General features: G+C 39.4%; 1 protein-coding gene across 2 annotated transcripts in view; it reads left to right on the plus strand.

Moving 5' to 3' along the window:
• Window positions 1-8880: 8880 nt before the first annotated feature.
• The window catches only part of CCDC77 (coiled-coil domain containing 77), a 32866-nt gene continuing 29076 nt past the window's right edge, over window positions 8881-12670 (plus strand). The window contains exons 1-2 of one of the 2 annotated variants that reach the window (XM_025461756.3): window positions 8881-8967; window positions 12061-12115. The gene's annotated coding sequence lies outside the window, so the exon portion shown is untranslated. Of the gene's footprint in view, window positions 8968-9844; window positions 9864-12060; window positions 12116-12670 lie in introns of those variants that run through there. The other variant, XM_049102599.1, reaches the window with a different exon arrangement.

The following is a 12670-nucleotide window of genomic DNA, read 5'->3' on the forward strand; positions in this document are numbered from 1 at the left end:
TTGAATGGATTTTTTACTCAATCATGAGTTTGTGACATCATGCATTTATCATTTCAAAAATATTAGTGAAATATTTTAATTGAGTTATAAAGGTCTTCCCAATGTTGATGCACATAATTATATAATATTAAAAGTCATAATAATGTCACCATTGATGTTCTCAGAAAATTGGGAGGCTGTCAAACGCAGAATAACAGAAACAAGTTTTCCAAAAAATAATTTTCACTTAAAGCTCAAATTTTCATCATCAACAAATACCATCAGTTCTTTCACTTAAATAGATGGGCTTACATTTTTCATTTTCAAGAAAATGTCTGAGAATATCTAGATCTAAATAGCCACTGTTTATCTGTCAGATCTTCTGGCATGCCATAAAAAAGTGGCTAGTTTAGCTCATAAGTTCTTCTCCCTGAGAAAACCCTCCTGTTTTCCACACGGTAGAACTGCTTTATGTGTACTTCCTACATCAGCACACAGACTATTAAAAATACATGTTCGAGAGTTACAATTTATTAAGACCAATATTTTTACTGCTTCCTAATGGGCATTCTTAAATTAAACTGGCTTTTATTTAAACCTCTAGTGTGTGTAATGAAGACAATGGTTGCAAGTGCAGTTTGGTGTCACTGCCATGATTCATAATAAAAAACCAGTAGTTTTACCCACCATTGCTTTTGCACCATCAGTGCAAATGTCAATGGTAAAAAAGGCAAATATCATCTTAGTATTATGAAAATAATTTTGACTTCAAGACCTTCAGAAAGTATCTCAAGGACCAACATGGGCCTGCAACAAACAAGAATCTGTTGACAACACTTTGGGGACTACTGGTTTATTTCTATCGTTAATCATTGAATTAATATAAACAATGAAAGAGCTGAAAGAGACTTTTTTTTAAGATTTTATTCATTTATTCATGAGAAACACACACCCACAGAGAGAGAAGGAGAGAGAGAAAGATAGGCAGAGACACAGGCAGAGGGAGAAGCAGGCTCCATGCAGGAAGCCTGATGTGGGACTTGATCCCGGGTCTCCAGGATCAGGTCCTGAACTGAAGGTGGCGCTAAAACGCTGAGCTACCCGGGTTGCCCGAGAGCTTCTTTAAAAAACAGAAAAAAGTTAAAAAAGTAAATAACCTGGGGCACTGGGTTGGCTCAGTCATTTAAGCTTCAAGACTCTCGATCTCAGCTCAGGTCTTGATCTCAGGATTGTGAGTTTGAGCCCCATGTAGAGCCCCATATTGAGCTCTACTCTGGTTATGGAGCCTGCTTAAAAATAAAGGCGATGGGGATGCCTGGGTGGCATCTTAAATCTTAAATTTTTAAATCTTAAAAAAAAAAAAAATAATAATAATAATAATAATGGAGATAACCTGTTAGAACTAAAGTCTAAACAACAGGTCTTTGCTTATTAAATACTTAACCATTAAAATTTTTATGCTGTGTATGTTACTAGATTCTTCTAAAGTGCCATAAAATAGGTTCTCTTACACATTTTATTTTTTCTCTTACACATTTTAACATTACAAGAAATGAAGTGTAGTTAACAAATCCTTACATTCATTTAGCTCAAAATAATGATAGTTTATTCTGTGTCTAGTGATCTGTGACCAAATTCAATCAAGTTCAACAATTCAACTCTTCCAAATGAGCCAGCCAGGCACCCCTTAAGACACATTTTTAAGTGGGGTTTGGGAAGACAGACTCTTTTTTAAAGATTTTATTTATTTATTCATTCATGAGAGACACAGAGAGAGGCAGAGACACAGGCAGAGGGAGAAGCAGGTTCCCCTCAGGGAACCTGATGTGTGACTCATTCCTGGACCCTGACCCAGGATCATGCCCTGAGTCCCGATTGGAAGGAAGACGCTCAACCAGACGTCCCTGGAAAGATGGATTCTTAAGTAGTTCATAAGGACAAGTCAGAGTAGAAGGAAGGGATTCAGTCTTTATGAACTCTAAATAAAGGTTGAAAAGCTATGATTTAAAACATTTCATTTCTTCTTCCTTTATCATAACATTAATAAGGAGATAATCATTTGAAATATTGCATTTATTTTTTTTTAATTTTTATTTATTTATGATAGTCACAGAGAGAGAGAGAGAGAGAGGCAGAGACATAGGCAGAGGGAGAAGCAGGCTCCATGCACCGGGAGCCTGATGTGGGATTCGATCCCGGGTCTCCAGGATCGCACCCTGGGCCAAAGGCAGGCGCCAAACCGCTGCGTCACCCAGGGATCCCGAAATATTGCATTTAAAAATCTTTTTGATCACTTTACCTACCAGAGTCATCAGAAGTGATATAGGCTAGATGCTGGTGTGTTATCTCTAAATTCTTATGAAAATAAAAACCAAAACAAAAAATAGGGCACTTGGCTGGCTCAGTCAGTAGTGTGAGCAACTCTTGATCTCAAGGTCATGAGTGCAAGCCCCATGGGAAGTGTGGAGCCTACTTAGAAAACAAAAACAAATTCTTATGAAGTGCTGCCATTCATTGTTGAATTAATCCTTTCTTTTATAACTTTCTCCTACATATCTTAATGTTTAAATGAAAGATCTGTTGGTCTCTATGTTCAAAATTCTGGTATAAATGTAGCCTCTTAACCAAAGCTCTTCTATATATGCTTTCTTTTTCTTCTCCTAAAATACAATTTCTTCTCCTACAATGCATACTAATTAAATTTTATTATGGGTTTCACCATTACCTTAAAATTCCACAATTTTTGCAAAGAACTTAAACTTGACATACTCTTCACATGTAAGTGATAGTTTTTATTTTATCTCTTCTCTAAGATAATTAATGAAAATATTTGCACCTAAAATTAAGGTCTATAAAAACTATTTCTATTGTCCTCCCTTAATTAATGTATCAACAACTACTTTCGAATCAAATTATTTGAACACTCTTATTTAGTCTGTCTACCTTTCCGCAGAATACCCACAGCTTGTTTTGCCCAAGACATTGTATTATTTATTTGAATGTGACTTATGTGACTTTTAGTGGATTCTTAATCATCTATTCTTTTGTACTCAGCAGATAAAGAATTGTTATAAGGCAAGGCACAAGGTTACCAATAAATATGGGCACATTCTATTCTGTTCTATTCAGGGGCAAAACCATGAATATTCTTCTAAGAACATTGCCTCAAAGATAATATAATGTGGGCCACCTGGCTAGCTCAGTTGGAAGAGCGTGCAACTCTTGATATCAGGGTTGTGAGTTTGGGCTCCACGTTTGGGGGTAGAAGTTGCTTAAAACACTTTTTAAATAATATAATGTATTTTTCAGTTTGTAAGTTCCTTTGCTGTCTTTCCTGGATTGTGATTTAGTTCTGGAATTTAATTTGATATCCTCTTTTCCAAATGGGAGTAAGTGTGAATTACACTTATTCCCTAGGCAAAACATGTCTTTTGAATCTAAATTTAGATTTAGATTTGCCAAAATATTTGCATAATTTGTGAAATAATGTACCAAGAATTTCTACCCTAAAAAACTGGGTGAACTCAAGAGTAAAGCCAAATGCCATAATAAAACAACAATAACAATTAAAACAACAACAAAGGGCAGCCCCCGTGCGCAGCAGTTTGGCGCCGCCTGCAGCCTAGGGTGTGATCCTGGAGACCCGGAATCGAGTCCCACATCGAGTCCCACATCGGGTTCCTTGCATGGAGCCTGCTTCTCCCTCTGCCTGTGTCTCTGCCTCTCTCTCTCTGTGTCTATGGATAAATAAATAAAATCTTTATAAATAAATAAATAAATAAATAAATAAATAAATAAATAAATAAAACAAAAACCTGGGTAAAGCATTCTCATACTTGGTTTGGATCAGCTCAAATTGATTTCAAATATTTTATCAATAATTTTCTATATCGCAGATGCCTTCATAAAGAACTGATAACACAGACCTTATTTACTATTATGTACCAACCTACACATGATAATACAAATATAAGTGGTAATAAAGGAAAGGAAATGATAAACATCAGTCTTCTATGTTCTCTCTGCCCTGTGATTTTTCTTTTTTCTTTTTTAAAGATTTTATTTATTTATTTATTTATTTATTTATTTATTCATTCATTCATTCATTCATTCATGAGAGACACACACAGAGAGAGAGGCAGAGACACAGGCAGAGGGAAAAGCAGGCTCCATGCAGGGAGCCTGATGTGGGATTCGATCCTGGGACTCCAGGATCACACCCTGGGCCAAAGGCAGGCACTAAACTGCTGAGCCACCCAGGGATCCCTAATTTTTCTTTTTTAATAAAAGATTTTATTTATTTATTTGAGAGAGAGAGAGATCCAGAGTGATCATAGAGGGAGAGGAAGAGGGAGAAGCAGACTCTCCACTGAGCAGGGAGCCCAACAAGGGGCTTGATTCCAGGACCATGATGAGATCATGACCTGAGCTGAAGGTAGATGCTTAACAACTGAGCCACCCAGACGCCCCTGCCCTGTGATTTTTCACAATTAAAACATCGGTACTAGTTATTTCTTCTTTTTCCTGGTGTAGGCTCCCTGGACAGGCACATACTTTTTGAGTACTCATATTTCCTTTAATATGTTTGTATGTGCATTGTCGTTTTTCTGTGATCTCTCAGAGGGCAAGAACCATTATGTTTTTAAAGATTTTATTTATTTATTCATAGAGACACAGGTAGAGAGAGAGGCAGAGACACAGGCAGAGGGAGAAGCAGGCACCAGGCAGCGAGCCCGACGTGGGACTTGATCCCAGGTCTCCAGGATCATGCCCTGGGCTACAGGCGGCGCTAAACCGCTGCGCCACCGGGGCTGCCCCCATTATTATTATTTTTTTTTTTTAAGATTTATTTATTTACTTACTTATTTGACAGGGAGAACACGAGCAGGGGAGTGGCAGAGAAGCAGACTCCCTGCTGAGCAGGGAGCCAGATGCAGGATCCCAGGACCCTAAGATCATGATCTGAGCCAAAGGCAGATGTTTAATCAACTGAGCAACCCAGGTGCCACAAGAGCTATTATTTCTTAAATTCAGCATTAAGTGAGGTTGGGAAACATACCAAATACATGTTTCTTAGTTATATTTATTCTTACTTTCATATGTATTATTGTTATGAAGCCTATGGTTCCTCCTGCACAAGCAAGAGAAACCAGAAGTTTAAGTTATGTTTTTCCAGGAAGGCAATAGCTCTTTCACCTTAAAAAGAAAAACCAGCATGTGACATTAAGAATGAATGGAGAGAGTGATTTGAGAGTGCTTTAACAGTTGTCAAATGAAGAGAACTTGGAGAAAAAGATGAAAGTTAGCAACAGTATAAAATGCCAGAAAGGATGGGATAAGACAACTTAAGAAGTGATCCATCGGGATGCCTGGGTGGCTCAGCAGTTGAGCGTCTTCCTTCAGCCCAGGGCGTGATCCTAGGATCCTGGCTTCCTGCATGGAGCCTGCTTCTCTCTCTGCCTGTGTTACTGTCTCTCTCTCTGTCTCTCATGAAAAAATAAAATCTTTAAAAAAAAAAAAAAGAAGTGATCAATCTAGCAATTAGGGGATCCCTGGGTGGCACAGCGGTTTGGTGCCTGCCTGGCCCAGGGCATGATCCTGGAGACCCGGGATCGAATCCCACGTCGGGCTCCCGGTGCATGGAGCCTGCTTCTCCCTCTGCCTGTGTCTCTGCGCCTCTCTCTCTCTCTCTCTGTGACTATCATAAAAAAAAAATCTAGCAATTAGTAGATCATAAAACAATTTCAATAAATTTGGAGTCAAAATCCCTTTCTAGTAGTTGGGAAGTGAATGGGAGGTGAAGAAAAGAAGCAAGCATGGACTCAAGGTTCTTGGCTGTGGAGGAAAGGCTGGGCACAGGAAGATGGAAGTTACTGAAGGGGAACCAGAGAAAGTCTTCACAAGCTAGTGAAGTGTAGTGAGTGGGCCTCAGCGCTGAGAAGGAAGAACTTTTTAAAATTATTCTCCATTAGGAGAACGGGAAGTTGAAAAATAATAAGAGATAACAAGAAAATCTCAAGCAGACTCCCCACTGAGCATAGAACCTAATATGGGGCTTGATCTCACCATTCCAAGATCACAAACTAAGCTGAAACCAAGAGCCAGAGCTTAACCAACTGAGCCACCTACGTGCCCTGAGAGACTGTAAATTTACGGTGATATCTCCCATAAATGTGAAACGTTCTCCAGCAGCACACATCGAAGGAAGGCAAATGGTAAAAATAATCTGAAGTGTAGGGATTATCAGCACTGTCAGAGCAGGAGGACAAAGAAAACAAGGTCTGATTACTGGAAAGAACAATGTTATGTGCCACAGAACTAAGCTGACTAGAGAAGTAAAGGCCCCAAGCAGGAGAATATACCAACTAGGAGTTTCCCAGGCTGTTCTTCTCATAGCCTCCATACATACTCTTCATCTTATATTTTTCATTTTTTAAAAAGTAACCTCCACATCCAACATGGGGCTCGAACTCACAACCCCAAGATCATGAGTCACAGTCACATGCTTCACTGACTGAGCCAGCCCTGTGCTGCTTGTATTTCCCATTCTGATAAATGTCAGCTAGTCTCCCTGTCCTGGATCCGGTCAACTGGAACTTTTAAATATCTTCCATTTTCCTCTTTATAGTTCCATTATTGCCTCCCTTGTTTAGTTAGGCCTTTTCCTTCATATGAATTATCATTGCAGCCTCCCAGATCTTCAAGTGTTGTTCTTAATTGGTCCTCTACCGCCAGAGTGTTTAAAAAAGAAGAAAATCAATCTGATGTTAGGTAGTCGTGAATGAGGGAGGGGTTGAGAATAACCCTTTGATGTTTGAATGAAGGATGATACATTAATCTTGACATAGAATGGAAGAAGAGCAATCTAACAAGACAGGCAACAGATGTAGGGAGGAATGTTATATGCGCATTTATTCCTTTGGCAACAACTTTTGAGCATCTGCTATGTGCCAGGCACTCTTCCAGATGCTGGATGTATGACATGAACAACAACAACAAAGCATACAGCTTACTTTCTAGTGGTGAGGGGATTCAAAACAATAAGAATGGGATCCCTGGGTGGCGCAGCGGTTTAGCGCCTGCCTTTGGCCCAGGGCGTGATCCTGGAGACCCAGGATTGAATCCCACATCGGGCTCCTGGTGCATGGAGCCTGCTTCTCCCTCTGCCTATGTCTCTGCCTCTCTCTCTCTCTCTCTCTGTGTGTGACTATCATAAAAAAAAAAAGCTGATAAATATAAATTATTTTAGGTGCCAATAAGACCTTGTAAAAGTAGAGAAGGCAGGGAGTGAAGGGTGGTAAGGGGGGATAGTGTGGCTAGAGAAGGGCTTAAGATTGATGACACTTAAACAGAAGCTATGTTGTAAAAATATAATGACAAATTGCTTAATGAACATCAAACCAGAAGGGATTACTTCCAATAAAGGAAATAGTATTTGTGTTGACCTTGGTAGGAATTTCACGGGTAAAGATTCATGGCAAGGGCCAATCCAGATAAAAGGAAGGATGTGATTCAAAAAGAAAGTCCATGCTACATTCATAAAATAACCAGTTAATTATTATATAATAGAGATAAGTAGAGTTAGCTTGTGTCAGTATTTGAATGCCATATTACTATCTGAACTTACTCTCTACTCTTCAGGAAATCACCAAAAATTTATGAGCAGGAGTGCAACATGTCCAAAAGTGTGCTTTTAAAAAAAGAATCACCTTTTATAGAATGGATTAGAAAAAGAAAAAAACACCAGTTAGAAACCTATTGTAGTAGCCCAAGTGAAAGGTAATGAGACACAGTAGAAATAAAAAGGAAGAATATCTTATAGAATATATACTATTTGAGAGCCAGTACGAAGATAAGATCACCATGATTTTGTTTAAAAAAAAAAAAAAAGGATCAAAAGAAAAAAAAATACCGAGTTCATATGTCTGGGAAGATCTCTCTCTCTCTCTCTTTAAAGTGTCTGGGAAGATCTTGACATAATTAACAGAGAAAAATCACAAGGTAGAAAAAAGTAAACTTAGTAGATGTCAAGTTACACCAGTGAGAAGTCCCAGCTTTTCTTTTTTTTTTTTTTTTCCCAGCTTTTCCATAGCAGTAGCTGCAGCTCTGAGACTGAAGTGCCTTTCCCCCTACTGGTCTTCTGGAAAATGAGACTGCAATTGAGTTTTGCACTAGTTTAATATGATTAAAGCCAGTTTTTCACATCTTTCAGGGAAAGGAAGTAGTATCTACTAACAAAAATAGTAGCATTTATATACATAATCCTCTGATTGTAGAAATTGAACCACAGGTCCTATCTTTTTTTTTTTTTTTTTAATTTTTATTTATTCATGATAGTCACACACACACACACAGAGAGGCAGAGACACAGGCAGAGGGAGAAGCAGGCTCCATGCACCGGGAGCCCGACGTGGGATTCGATCCTGGGTCTCCAGGATGGTGCCCTGGGCCAAAGGCAGGCGCTAAACCGCTGTGCCACCCAGGGTTCCCCCACAGGTCCTATCTTGACTGTAGGCCACCAGGTCATTGAAGGAGAAACTCTCTTATAATCTTCACCTTGATACAAGGAACACATAGTAATCTTGCGACCCATTCCATAATTATGCATCGCGTTTCTGCATAATTTTTCGTGAAAACAAAGCAGTTGAGCAAGCTTAAACTGGGGGTGCCCAAAACTAGTGCGTTCTGACCCCGAACACCATACCGCCGGTACTGGGACCGGCTGGATTGCAATCGGTTTACATTCTCCTCCCGGAAGCAGTGTGTGGAAGTAAAACTACATTTCCCGGCGATCTCTGCGCAGTTAGACGCAAAGCAAGGAAAGGCGGGGAATGTGTGAATAGCCTTCTTATTGGTGCGCCGTCCAAAGGGCCATGTAAACTTGTGGGCGATTGGACGGATTCGTGCACGCTCAGTGGCGCCGCGACGCTACCGGATTTAAGTTTTGTTTTTCGGTTGGGGGTTTCTGACTCGGAGGCTTAGTGTGGCGTGAGTATAGAGTTTTGGGTTTAGGGTGCAGGGGTTAGGGAATGGGGCCTTGGACTAAAAACAAAAAACAAACAAACAAAACCCTAATGAGGGAGAAGTCAGTGCGGGTACCGGAAGAAAGAATAGACAAAGTGGAAGGTTTTGGGGTATTGGAGGACCTGGGAGCCGTGGCGATGAGGGAGGCAGCAAACGGGATGAAATGTAAAAAGGAATATAGAATTTGATGGTCCTGGAAATGCGTTCCAGTATTCCCTCATCCCAAGATAGTCCAAGCCCTCAGTTCCCTTATTTGTAGAATTAAGGAATAATAAAAATACTTAGCAAAGTTGTTGTGGGGGTAAATAAAGTGAATGTCAAAGTGCTAATCAAGGTATGCTGTAAGGAGATGTAAGGCTGTATTAAAACAGCAACAACCCTAAACGAAGATATCACAGAGGTAGAGGAATAGAAGAAGCTACCTGAAACCCATTAACTTATCTATAAACAAAGGCATTGTTCTTTTGGGGGATACAGTGATGAATAAAGCCCGTTTATCTGCAGGGAACATACCTATCGTGAGAGAAATGACAGCAACAAAGAACTCTGTTCTTTGTTAACGCCTGTTAACTTTTATTTTTTTTAAGATTTTATTTATTCAGGAGAGACAGAGAGAGAGAGAGAGGCAGAGACATAGGCAGAGGGAGAAGCAGGCTCCATGTACCGGGAGCCCGACGTGGGACTTGATCCCGGGTCTCCAGGATCACGCCCTGGGCCGAAGGCAGGCGCCAAACCTCTGAGCCACCCGGGATGCCCCTGTTATGTTAACTTTTAGAGAATTACATTTGCGGTTCTTTTGCAGTTAGATCATTTTGGTAGATCAATTTGGATGGAAAGAACTCAGCAAAGAGATGAAGGAGGTAGTATTGAGTTTTCAGGTACTGACTGGGTTCCACTAAGTAAAATTATGACAGTGGAGAGAGTTATGTTCTAGCTGAGGGGAAGCTCACCAACAAGGGCATGGAGGCAAGAAATTATCTGCATCTGGGGTTGATTTAGGAGAGTAGAGGGAAATTAGGAGAGGTAGGTTTGGACCTTAGAACTACATGATGTCTAGGTTTAATTAGATTTAATGCATTAGGCTATCAGGAGCCACTGATGAATTTTATGACTTCTAAGAATATGGTCCATGGGAGATAAGGGGTAGATAGAATAGTTAAGCCCTTGTAGTAGGGTGGGTAAGAAGATATGGAAATCTTGAATTAACATGGTTATTCCCAAATAGAGTATACAGGATTTTCATATGATTGGATGAGGGTCAAGAGAAGGAGTATGGAATGATGAATTTAAATTTTTAAAGTCCGCGTTGCTTGGAAGATGCTGAAGTAGCTTTGAAGGGCTAAAAATTAGGTGACTTGAGTGGTGTTTTAAGTTAGACTTTTTTTGAGTTAGATATTTTAAGCTCCAATGGAACATGTAGGTTCTGTAATTGGAAATTCAAGCTAGGATATTGAAAGATGTCATTTATTTGTTCAGTAAGTAGTTATTACTCTGTGCCAGATAGTGTTTTAGATAATAGAGGTACTCATAAAAGCAGTGGAAATAATAATGTTCCAATGGGTAGAGGAAGTAGGAAAAGTTGAAGACAACTTTTTGAACCAAGAGAGGAAAATTATCAGTAAAAATAATGGTAATCTTCATTTGAACACTTATGTGTCAGAAACTGTGCTCAGGTCTTTTATTCATTATTTCCTTTAACCCTTACACCTACTTATGATATATGCTATTCTCTCCATCTTTTAATAACTGCAGTATAGAGAGGTGAAATATCTTGCCTTTTCACACAGCTAATAAGGGACAGAGGTTTGACTCAAACCCAAGTCTGTTTTGATTTCAGAGCCCAAGCTCTGAACTACAATATTTTTTAAAGTGATCAACACTGTCAAATTAAGCATACAAATCAAGGAGTGACTTGTTGGATGGAGGATGGGAAACCAAGAAAGTAGTTGAATTTATTCATTTGGTTGTCTGCTGACCAACTTCAGTTCAGATGTTGTAGACATTGGGATAGTGGTGAGAATAGCTGCCTTCCAGATGTAGGAGAAGTCAGATTGTGAGACATTAAAAAACTAAATGAGATGTGAATGTAGACTACTTTTTGTAGATGTGCAGTAGTCATAGGAGAGAGGAGTGAGGACAGTCACTACGAGGAAGAAGAGAGGTTACAGGTTGTTTGAAAGGCTCTTTTAAAGTTCCAGAGATATTGTTATTCTGTGGCACCTGGCTGGCTCAATTGATAGAGCATGCAACTTTTTTTTTTTTAAGATTTATTCATTTATTTATTAGAGATAGCATGTACGCCAGTGGTGGAAGGGGTGGAGGGAGAGAGAATTTTTAAGCAGGCTGCCTACTAAGCATGGAGTCCAACACAGGGCTCAATCCCAGGACCCCGAGATCATGACCTGAGCTGAAACTGAGAGTCGGCCGCCCAACTGACTGAGCTAGCTAGTGTCCTGAGCATGCAGTTCTTGATCTTGGGGTCTTGAGTTTGAGCCCCACATTGGGCATAGAGGTTACTTAAGAAAACAAACAAAACGACTCAAAAAATTATTTTGAAACAAGTCCCAAGTTACTCTTAAATAGTTTTAGAGCAGTTTAGAACATTCATCTTTAAAATGTCATGCTGTACTCATAAAATGAAATGTTACTTGGCCATATAAAGGAATGAAGAACTAATACATAGTATAACATGGATGAACCTTGAAAACATGCTAAGTGAAGGAAACCTGTCATAGCCAGCCATAAAAGACCACATACTGTGAAATCTCATTTATATGGAAGTCCAAAATAGGAAGATCTATAGAAATAGAAAAGAGATTGCTTAGGGCTTGGGGGGAGGTGGAGCACAGGGGTGATGGCTAAAGGATATAGGATTTTTTGAAATGATGGAAATGTTCTATAGTTGTAATGGTTGCACATATCTGAATATACTAAAATCTTTGAATTGTACACTTTGAATGAGTTATATGGAATGTGGATTATATCTCAATAAAGCTGTTAAAAAATATTGCCTGTAATCTTACTATACCAACCCAATTTACTATTTTTATTTTCTAGGTTATTTTTTACAAGGGACAAATTTGCCCAATTTGAAGAAGTTTTGTGGAAGGAGGTGAGTTTGAAGGAGAATAATCATTTTAAAGGAGTGTGAGAAAGAGATGGTATATTTGAAGGGTTGGTCAGCAGAAGAAAGCTAATGGAATGATAGAAGCAGAAACTGATTTTCTAGCTAAATTGGATAGACTGATCAAAGAAAAAGATATTGAGCAGACTTTCAGATTCATATTGAGGATTTTTTAAAAATTTTTTATTTATTCATGATAGAGAGAGAGAGAGAGGCAGAGACACAGGCAGAGGGAGAGAAGCAGGCTCCATGCAGGGAGCCCGACGCGGGACTTGATCCCGGGACTCCAGGATCATGCCCCCGGCCAAAGGCAGGCACTAAACCTCTGAGCCACCCAGGGATCCCCCATATTGAGGATTTTTTTTTTTTTGAGGATTTTTTAAAAAATTGATTGAACATCTACTGAACCAGGCACTATTGTAGTCACCGGGGATATATCAGTGAAAGCAATAGGTTAAAAAAGTGCCTGCACTTAGTGAGTTTCCATGTTCCAGCGTGGGGAGTTAATAAATAAATACATCAGAGGGTGATAAAAGCAGAGAA

This window comes from Canis lupus, chromosome 27, assembly GCF_003254725.2.
Source record: "Canis lupus dingo isolate Sandy chromosome 27, ASM325472v2, whole genome shotgun sequence".
Taxonomy (NCBI): domain Eukaryota; kingdom Metazoa; phylum Chordata; class Mammalia; order Carnivora; family Canidae; genus Canis; species Canis lupus.